Below are 10234 nucleotides of genomic sequence, written 5' to 3'. Positions count from 1 at the left end.
GGTAAGACAAAAACTGGGCTTTTGGAAGCACTGCTCCTGCCCCATTGCAAGTTAAAACCTGGTGTGAGGCACTCTCTCTGTTGTTGTACGTGACACAGGTCTGGTCCATTTCCTGAACCTGCATTGTTGCAGTCACCCAAGCCATCTTCCACTTCATCTGAAGGTCTCACATGGACCGTATCTGCAGGGACTCCATGTATAAAACACTAGATAAGAGGAGGAAGAACATAGCCAATGCCATCCTCATCCTGATAGCTAGCTTTGTGTGCAGCTGCATCGAGCTGTGCGTAGACCCTAAGTATGCAAACATCAAGTGTCACTACCTACTGAGGTTCTACCTCTCCCTAGGGTTGCAAAGGTTGGGGCTGACCTTGTTGCGTGGAACACTCCCAAGTAGCTAGACCATTCTATAACACCTGTCCTGCATAGAGAAATTTGCAAAGAAAAGCACCTTTGACCACAAGACCATCAGGAAATGGTCAACATGTAGTGTCCTTGAGACCCTGTGGGAAAAGGAAAGGGTGGACCCAGCCAGGTTGTTCCCCGAGCAGACTGTCAAAGTCATTTGGCAGAATGCCTCATCACCAGAAATTTCCAACATGCTCCAAGGCATCGCTTGGCTGGTGCTGAGAAGGGCACTACCTGTGCCCAGTGGGTCTGTGCTACCGTACACTGCCATTGAAGCAGTTTCATGGTTGTTGAGACTGTCACAAGCCTTCTGCTGGAATGTGCCTTTGCAAAGGAAGTCTGGAGAAAGATGAAATGGTTTTTGTCGAAGTTCATCCCAAGCAGTTCTGTGACACGGATCACTCTGCTGTATTGTCTGTTCCGCAGACACACATCGATAACTATTGACTGTAAGAGGATTGATGAGGGCGGAGCAATGGATGAGATCTATGTGGACTTAGCAAGATGTTCAACAAGTTCCTTGAGGTAGACTGGTTAGCAAGGTTAGATAACATGGAATAGAGGGAGAACTAACTATTTGGATACAGAACTGGCTCGAAGATAGAAGACAGAGGGTGGTGGTAGTGGGTTTTTATTGGACTGGAAGCCTGTGACCAATTGTATGCAACGAGGATTGATGCTGGGTCCATTGCTTTTCATAATTTATGTAAATGATTTGGATGTGAACATTGAAGGTATGGTAGGTAAGTTTGCAGATGACACCAAAATTAGAGGTGTAGTAGACAGTGAAGAAGGTTACCTCAGAGTGCAACAGGACCTTGATCAGATGGTCTAATGGGCTGAGGAGTGGCAGATGGAGATTAATTTCAATAAATGTGAGATTCTGCATTTTGGAAAGGCAAATCACAGCAGGACTTATACACTTAACGGTAAGGTCCTGGGGAGGAACAAAGAAACCTTAGAGTGCAGGTTCATAGTTCCTTGAAAGTGGAGTCACAGGTAGATAGGATAGTGAAGAAGGCAGTTGGTGTGCTTGCCTTTATTGGTCAGTGCATTGAGCAAGGGAATTAGGAGGTCATGTTGTAGCTGTACAGGACATTGGTTAGGCCAATATTGGGGTACTGCATGCAATTCTGGTCTACCTGCTATAGGAAGGATGTGTTGAATCTTGAAAGAGTCCAGAAAAGATTTACAAGGATATTGCAAGGGTTGGAGGTTTGAGCTATAGGGAGAGGCTGAATAGACTGGGGTTATTTTCCCTGGAGCATTGGCGGCTTATAGATATTTTTAAAATCATGAGGGGCATAGAAAAGGATTTTTCCCCAAGGTGGGCAAGTCCAAAACTGGATGGCATAGGTTTAAGGTGAGAGGGGAAAGATTTAAAATGGATATAAGGGGCAACTTTTCACATTTAGGGTGGTGCGTGCATGCAATAAGCTACTGGAGGAAGTGATGGAGGCGGGCACAATATAACTTTACTGGTACATGAATAAGAAGGATTTAGAGGGATATGGGCCCAAAGCTGGAAAATGAAACTAGATTTATTTAGGATATCTAGTCAGCATGGATGAGTTGGACTGAAGGGTCTGTTTCTGTGCTGTATATCTCATGATTCTGTGACTACACTTGGAGGACCATCAACTCAGTGAAAGATGCTCTTTGGTCTGCATTACTGTGAAGCAGATTGGAAGGAGGGTGCAGTGAGTCTGTATCGCTGTGAAGCAGATAAGGAAGAGTGTGGTGTAGGTCAGTATCACTGTGAAGCAGACCAGGAGGAGTGTGCAGTGGGTCGGCATCACTGTGAAGCAGACCGGGAGGAGTGTGCAACAGGTCAGCATCACTGCAGAGCAGATTGGGAAGTGTATACAGTGGGTCAGCACCAATGCGAAGCAGGTCAGAAGGAGCGTGCAGTGGGTCAGCATCACTGTGAAGCAGATAAGGAGGAGAGTGCAGTGGGTCAGCATCACTGTGAAGCAGATAAGGAGGAGAGTGCAGTGGGTCAGCATCACTGTGAAACAGTCCAGGAAGAGTGTGCGGCAGGTCAGTATCACTGTGAAAGAGACCAGGAGGAGTGTTCAGGAAGTGAGCGGACCAGGAAAACAGATCTGTATAAAAAAGCAGGTGGTGGGAGATAAAAATGGCAGCAGCCATGAGCCCATTAAACCTGTTTTTTCCCTTTAGTCAGTGTGATTTCACATGAAAACAGGAAGGTGATTAGTAGGTGATAATGGGAGCTGCATATGCTGGAGAATCCAAGATAATAAAACGTGAGGCTGGATGAACACAGCAGGCCAAGCAGCATCTCAGGAGCACAAAAGCTGACGTTTCGGGCCTAGACCCTTCATCAGAGAGGGGGATGGGGTGAGGGTTCTGGAATAAATAGGGAGAGAGGGGGAGGCAGACCGAAGATGGAGAGAAAAGAAGATAGGTGGAGAGGAGAGTATAGGTGGGGAGGTAGGGAGGGAATAGGTCAGTCCAGGGAAGACGGACAGGTCAAGGAGGTGGGATGAGGTTAGTATGTAGGAGATGGAGGTGCGGCTTGGGGTGGGAGGAAGGGATGGGTGAGAGGAAGAACAGGCTAGGGAGGCAGAGACAGGTTGGACTGGTTTTGGGATGCAGTAGGGGGAGGGGAAGAGCTGGGCTGGTTGTGTGGTGCAGTGGGGGGAGGGGACGAACTGGGCTGGTTTTGGGATGCGGTGGGGGAAGGGGAGATTTTGAAGCTGGTGAAGTGTACATTGATACCATTGGGCTGCAGGGTTCCCAAGCGGAATATGAGTTGCTGTTCCTGCAACCTTCGGGTGGCATCATTGTGGCACTGCAGGAGGCCCATGATGGACATGTTATCTAAAGAATGGGACGGGGAGTGGAAATGGTTTGCGCCTGGGAGGTGCAGTTGTTTATTGCGAACCGAGCGGAGGTGTTCTGCAAAGCGGTCCCCAAGCCTCCGCTTGGTTTCCCCAATGTAGAGGATGCCACACACCCCCTCGTTCTCACACACCACCCCAACAACCTCCGGATACAACGCATCATCCTCCGACACTTCTGCCATCTACAATCCGACCCCACCACCCAAGACATTTTTCTATCCCCACCCTTGTCTGCTTTCCGGAGAGACCACTCTCTCCGTGACTCCCTTGTTCGCTCCACACTGCCCTCCAACCCCACCACACCTGGCACCTTCCCCTGCAACCGCAGGAAATGCTACACTTGCCCCCACACCTCCTCCCTCACCCCTTACCCAGGCCCCAAGATGACTTTCCATATTAAGCAGAGGTTCACCTGCACATCTGCCAATGTGGTATACTGCATCCATTGTACCCGGTGTGGCTCCCTCTACATTGGGGAAACCAAGCGGAGGCTTGGGGACCGCTTTGCAGAACACCTCCGCTCGGTTCGCAATAAGCAACTGCACCTCCCAGTCGCAAACCATTTCCACTCCCGTCCCATTCTTTAGATGACATGTCCATCATGGGCCTCCTGCAGTGCCACAATGATGCCACCCGAAGGTTGCAGGAACAGCAACTCATATTCCGCTTGGGAACCCTGCAGCCCAATGGTATCAATGTGGACTTCACCAGCTTCAAAATCTCCCCTTCCCCCAATGCATCCCAAAACCAGCCCAGTTCGTCCCCTCCCCCCCACTGCACCACACAACCAGCCCAGCTCTTCCCCTCCACCCACTGCATCCCAAAACCAGTTCAACCTGTCTCTGCCTCCCTAACCTGTTCTTCCTCTCACCCATCCCTTCCTCCCACCCCAAGTCTCACCTCCATCTCCTACCTACTAACCTCATCCCACCTCCTTGACCTGTCCGTCTTCCCTGGACTGACCTATCCCCTCCCTACCTCCCCACCTATACTCTCCTCTCCACCTACCTTCTTTTCTCTCCATCTTCGGTCCGCCTCCCCCTCTCTCCCTATTTATTCCAGAACCCTCACCCCATCCCCCTCTCTGATGAAGGGTCTAGGCCCGAAACGTCAGCTTTTGTGCTCCTGAGATGCTGCTTGGCCTGCTGTGTTCATCCAGCCTCACATTTTATTATTAAGGTGATTAGTAGGTATCACTTCCATTAGCTAAGTAATTTTAAACAGGAGACATCATACCTTTGGAAGTTTACTTTTGAAATATTTAACATCCAAAATGATTAGTTCAGTAGAATGAAGATGGTTGGGCAGATGGTATTGTGGCAGTAGTATGTGGGAAATGGGCAATTCATTGTGTCTACATTTTGCAGCAAGTATTGACTGTACAAAGAATCACAGTTAAAAGTTGATGAGCTGGAGTCTAAGCTGTGAACGTGCAACACATCAGGGAGGGGTCACTTTGTCTCAGGAAATAGTCACATATCTGAAATTAATTCAGCAAATTTAGTCAGTGGTCGGGTTCAGGTGGGTGTGGCTGCAAGTTAGGCAGGTTGTGGGATCCAGAATTTAGGTTTGGAGGAGCCTCAGTGAATACGCTTGTCCAGTAGCATCAAAATGCTTGCTCCTCTTACAGGCAAAGGCATAGACTGCAGGAAGGATGAGCAAACTGACAATGGCACTCTGGTACAGAATGCCATTTACGTGGGACCAGAAAAGAGAAATGTAACAGGGGATTGCATGGTTAGGGGAATAGAATCTGTTGTCTTCAGCAAGGACAGAGAGTTCTGAAGGCTGAGGTGCCTACCTGATTCCAAAATGAAGGGCATCTTTTCTGGCTGGAGAGGAACTTTGCGTGAGAAGGGAAGGATCCAGTTGCCCAGATCCATGTAGGTGACATGACACACACAAGACTGGGAAAGAGGTTCTGCTGAGTGATTACCAGCAGCTTGGGGCTAAACTCAAAAGCAAAAGTGCAAAGGTAATAATCTCAGGACAACAACCTGAACTGTGTGCAAATTGACCTCAAACAAGTAAGATTGAAGAGGTAAATGCATGACTGAAAGGTTGCTGTGGGACAAATGGGTTCTGATTCATGGAACACAGGCATCAATACTGGGGAAAGAGTGAGCTGTTCCTTTGGGACGGTCTTGATTTGAACCAAGCTGGTACCAGTATCCTAGTGAATCATATAACCAGCATTGCAGATAGGGCATTAAATGAATTGAAGAAAAGTTAAAAACTTTGAAAATATATGAGAGAGCAAAGATGCAGGGCAATGAAGAAGTAAACAATAATCAATGTAATCAAAGAAAGGGGCAGAGTGTAGCAGAAATTAGACCTTGAATAAGTATTAATGGGTGTGAAAAGTGAATGCTTAAAGTTTGTTATCTGAATGCATGCAGCATTTGTAGGAAGATAGGTAAGTTGATGGCACAAATAGAAATAAATGAATATGACTTGATGGCTATTATGGAGACATGGTTGCAGAGTGACCAAGACTAGGAACTCAATACTGAAGTGTATTAAATTTCGTGAAAAATAAACATAAAGGTCAAAGAAGTGGGGTAGTATTGTTAGCAGAGGAAATTGTTGGTGCATTGGTGAGCAATGATATATGTGCAATAGATCAATATTTGGAATCAGTTTGGTAGAAAAAAGAACAGCAAGGGAAAGAAGTCATTGTTGGGGTCATCTATAAGTCCCTGAAGAGCTGCCTCACAGTGGGATAAAGTACAAATCAAGAAAAAAATTGAGACACGTGAGAAGGACACTACAATGATCATGGGAGATTTTAATCGCCATATTTATTGGAAAAATCAAAGAGTGAGGATACCATGGATGACAGATTTGTAGAACACATCAGGGATTGTTTCTTAAAGCTGGGAACAGGTTATTTTTGATCTGGTCAAGTGTAATTAGGTGGGATTAATAAGGATCTCATAGTTAAGGATCCACTAAGGGGGTACCGATCACAAAATGGTGGAATTTTAAATTCAATCTGAGGGAGATCAACTCAAACCAGTATCCTCAACTTAATAAAGGATAATTACAGACAAATGCAAGAAGAGTTCTAAATTGGGATGGAAACATAGACCAAGAGGAAAATCAATAGCGGACATGTAGGCAGATAATATCATGACAACTAAAATCTATTCTGGTTGAAAAGAAGGAGGAACCAACCATGGCCAAGGAGAGCAAAATCAAAAACTAAGGTATGAAAAGTGGTAAAAATTAATGGTAGGTTAGAAGACTTTTTTTTTAGGAACCAGCAGCAAATGACTAAAAAGCTAACAAAAAGTCCAAAAATTGATAACAAAAATAATTTGGCACTAAATATAAAATCAAGCAGCAGGAGCTACTGGATATAAAGAGGGGAAAACAGTAGCGGGAACCTTGGAGGATGCAACTTGTGAATTGATATTGGGAAACAGCGAAGTGACAGGTAATTTAAACCATTATTTTGCGTCAGTGGAGGACATTATACACATCCCAAAGATTCAAACAGTCAAGGTGCTAAAAGGAGAAATGGTCTTGTAAATAATCTCTATCACAAAGCCAAAGTATTTAAGAAGTTAATGGAACTGAAGGCATGGATCCGATAGTTTAACAGGAAGTGGCTGCAGGGTTAGTGGAAGTATTGGTTGAAATATACCTGAACTTGTCAGATGAAATCCTATGACGGTCTGAGCAATGTGGGCTCGTGAAGGATGTGTGATAGAATTAGGGACAAAGTCCAGTCAGGTGCATCTTGACATCTAATCCTCTCACCCTATCATTTATACTTTTTACAAGCAGCAGGGCAAGATTTTCACCAGGCAGTGGTGAATTGCTAACTGACAGCAATTAACTCTTGATAAGGTCCTTGTGACTGGCTCAACTTACCTCGTTAAAAACCTGGTTGCAATCTAACTACACTTGCCCAACAGACTAGCTTTCGGAAAACCTTATTTAGAATCCAGAACAATGCTCAGCAGAGATAATGGGAACTGCAGATGCTGGAGAATTCCAAGATAATAAAATGTGAGGCTGGATGAACACAGCAGGCCAAGCAGCATCTCAGGAGCACAAAAGCTGACATTTCGGGCCTAGACCCTTCATCAGAGAGGGGAATGGGGAGAGGGAACTGGAATAAATAGGGAGAGAGGGGGAGGCGGACCGAAGATGGAGAGTAAAGAAGATTGGTGGAGAGAGTATAGGTAGGGAGGGGATAGGTCAGTCCAGGGAAGACGGACAGGTCAAGGAGGTGGGATGAGGTTAGTAGGTAGCTGGGGGTGCGGCTTGGGGTGGGAGGAAGGGATGGGTGAGAGGAAGAGCCGGTTAGGGAGGCAGAGACAGGTTGGACTGGTTTTGGGATGCAGTGGGTGGGGGGGGAAGAGCTGGACTGGTTGTGTGGTGCAGTGGGGGGAGGGGACGAACTAGGCTGGTTTAGGGATGCAGTAGGGGAAGGGGAGATTTTGAAACTGGTGAAGTCCACATTGATACCATATGGCTGCAGGGTTCCCAGGCGGAATATGAGTTGCTGTTCCTGCAACCTTCGGGTGGCATCATTGTGGCAGTGCAGGAGGCCCATGATGGACATGTCATCTAGAGAATGGGAGGGGGAGTGGAAATGGTTTGCGACTGGGAGGTGCAGTTGTTTGTTGCGAACTGAGCGGAGGTGTTCTGCAAAGCGGTCCCCAAGCCTCCGCTTGGTTTCCCCAATGTAGAGGAAGCCACACCGGGTACAGTGGATGCAGTATACCACATTGGCAGATGTGCAGGTGAACCTCTGCTTAATGTGGAATGTCATCTTGGGGCCTGGGATAGGGGTGAGGGAGGAGGTGTGGGGGCAAGTGTAGCATTTCCTGCGGTTGCAGGGGAAGGTGCCGGGTGTGGTGGGGTTGGAGGGCAGTGTGGAGCGAACAAGGGAGTCACGGAGAGAGTGGTCTCTCCGGAAAGCAGATAGGGGAGGGGATGGAAAAATGTCTTGGGTGGTGGGGTCGGATTGTAAATGGCGGAAGTGTCGGAGGATGATGCGTTGTATCCGGAGGTTGGTAGGGTGGTGTGTGAGAACGAGGGGGATCCTCTTAGGGCGGTTGTGGCGGGGGCGGGGTGTGAGGGATGTGTTGCGGGAAATACGGGAGACGCGGTCAAGGGCGTTCTCGATCACTGTGGGGGGAAAGTTGCGGTCCTTAAAGAACTTGGACATCTGGGATGTGCGGGAGTGGAATGTCTTATCGTGGGAGCAGATGCGGCGGAGGCGGAGGAATTGGGAATAGGGGATGGAATTTTTGCAGGAGGGTGGGTGGGAGGAGGTGTATTCTAGGTAGCTGTGGGAGTCGGTGGGCTTGAAATGGACATCAGTTACAAGCTGGTTGCCTGAGATGGAGACTGAGAGGTCCAGGAAGGTGAGGGATGTGCTGGAGATGGCCCAGGTGAACTGAAGGTTGGGGTGGAAGGTGTTGGTGAAGTGGATGAACTGTTCGAGCTCCTCTGGGGTGCAAGAGGCGGCGCCGATACAGTCATCAATGTACCGGAGGAAGAGGTGGGGTTTGGGGCCTGTGTAGGTGCGGAAGAGGGACTGTTCCACGTAACCTACAAAGAGGCAGGCATAGCTGGGGCCCATGCGGGTGCCCATGGCCACCCCCTTAGTCTGTAGGAAGTGGGAGGAGTCAAAAGAGAAGTTGTTGAGTGTGAGGACGAGTTCAGCTAGGCGGATGAGAGTGTCGGTGGAGGGGGACTGGTCGGGCCTGCGGGACAAGAAGAAGCGGAAGGCCTTGAGGCCATCTCCATGCGGAATGCAGGTGTACAGGGACTGGACGTCCATGTTGAATATGAGGTGTTGGGGGCCAGGGAATTGGAAGTCCTGGAGGAGGTGGAGGGCGTGCGTGGTGTCACGGACGTAGGTGGGGAGTTCCTGGACCAAAGGAGAGAAAATGGAGTCCAGATAGGTGGAGATGAGTTCGGTGGGGCAGGAGCAGGCTGAGACGATGGGTCGACCAGGGCAGGCAGGTTTGTGGATTTTGGGAAGGAGATAGAAACGGGCCGTGCGGGGTTGGGGAACAATGAGGTTGGAGGCTGTGGGTGGGAGGTCCCCTGAGGTGATGAGGTCGTGAATGGTGTTGGAGATGATGGTTTGGTGCTCGGGTGTGGGGTCATGATCGAGGAGGCGGTAGGAGGTGGTGTCAGAGAGTTGGCGTCTGGCCTCGGCGATGTAGAGGTCAGTGCGCCATACTACCACTGCGCCACCCTTGTCTGCGGGTTTGATGGTGAGGTTGGGGTGGGACACCTGCTCTTACTTAACTCTATGCTGGACATTGAGCACCAATATTTCAGGACACATTCCAAGGTTACTGATCACATGCACATTCATCTAGAAACATTGGACTCTGCATGTACCAGTCTCTAAGACCCTCATGGCACATGGCAGGATGTTTCTGAACATCAGTGCTACACCTTGAGCTGCTCTGGCAACTAACATTGTAATGCTGTTGCAAGAACATTGTGCACTTAGGCATCTGAACCCAACTCATGGACTGGGCCAATCAGCATCTCCAGCTCTTTGCTCACCATCATAGCACCCATTCGCTCCAAGCCTACCCGGATGTTTGCAGCATCACTGACTTGTTTTGCCTTTTGCTCCCCTCTCCCCAGCCAGAGACACCAGGTTTATATTATCCCTGTTTTTCCATACTGTTGGTGAAGACACAAAGTGATGAAACTTACCCATGATTGTCAAGAAGCCTCAGTCAAATGCAATGCCTTTGCTGCTGAAGATCCTGGCATAGTAGGTCAAGGGCAGTCTGCGATACCAGTCCAGGGCTTGCTTTCGGCAATCAGAGTCAGAATGCTGAAAGCTGTGAGGTGCTGAATGATTGGCAGCACAACATCCATTATCACACTTTGTGCCTTATTATGGACTGCTTTCCTCCTGGAATGGGAGTGAGGCTGGTGTTAAAGGGAGATTGAATTGTAGCATAGCT

Source organism: Stegostoma tigrinum, chromosome 6, assembly GCF_030684315.1.
Source record: "Stegostoma tigrinum isolate sSteTig4 chromosome 6, sSteTig4.hap1, whole genome shotgun sequence".
In the NCBI taxonomy this organism is placed as follows: domain Eukaryota; kingdom Metazoa; phylum Chordata; class Chondrichthyes; order Orectolobiformes; family Stegostomatidae; genus Stegostoma; species Stegostoma tigrinum.
The sequence above is the reverse complement of the archived record's forward strand: the minus strand, read 5'-3'. Positions refer to the sequence as shown.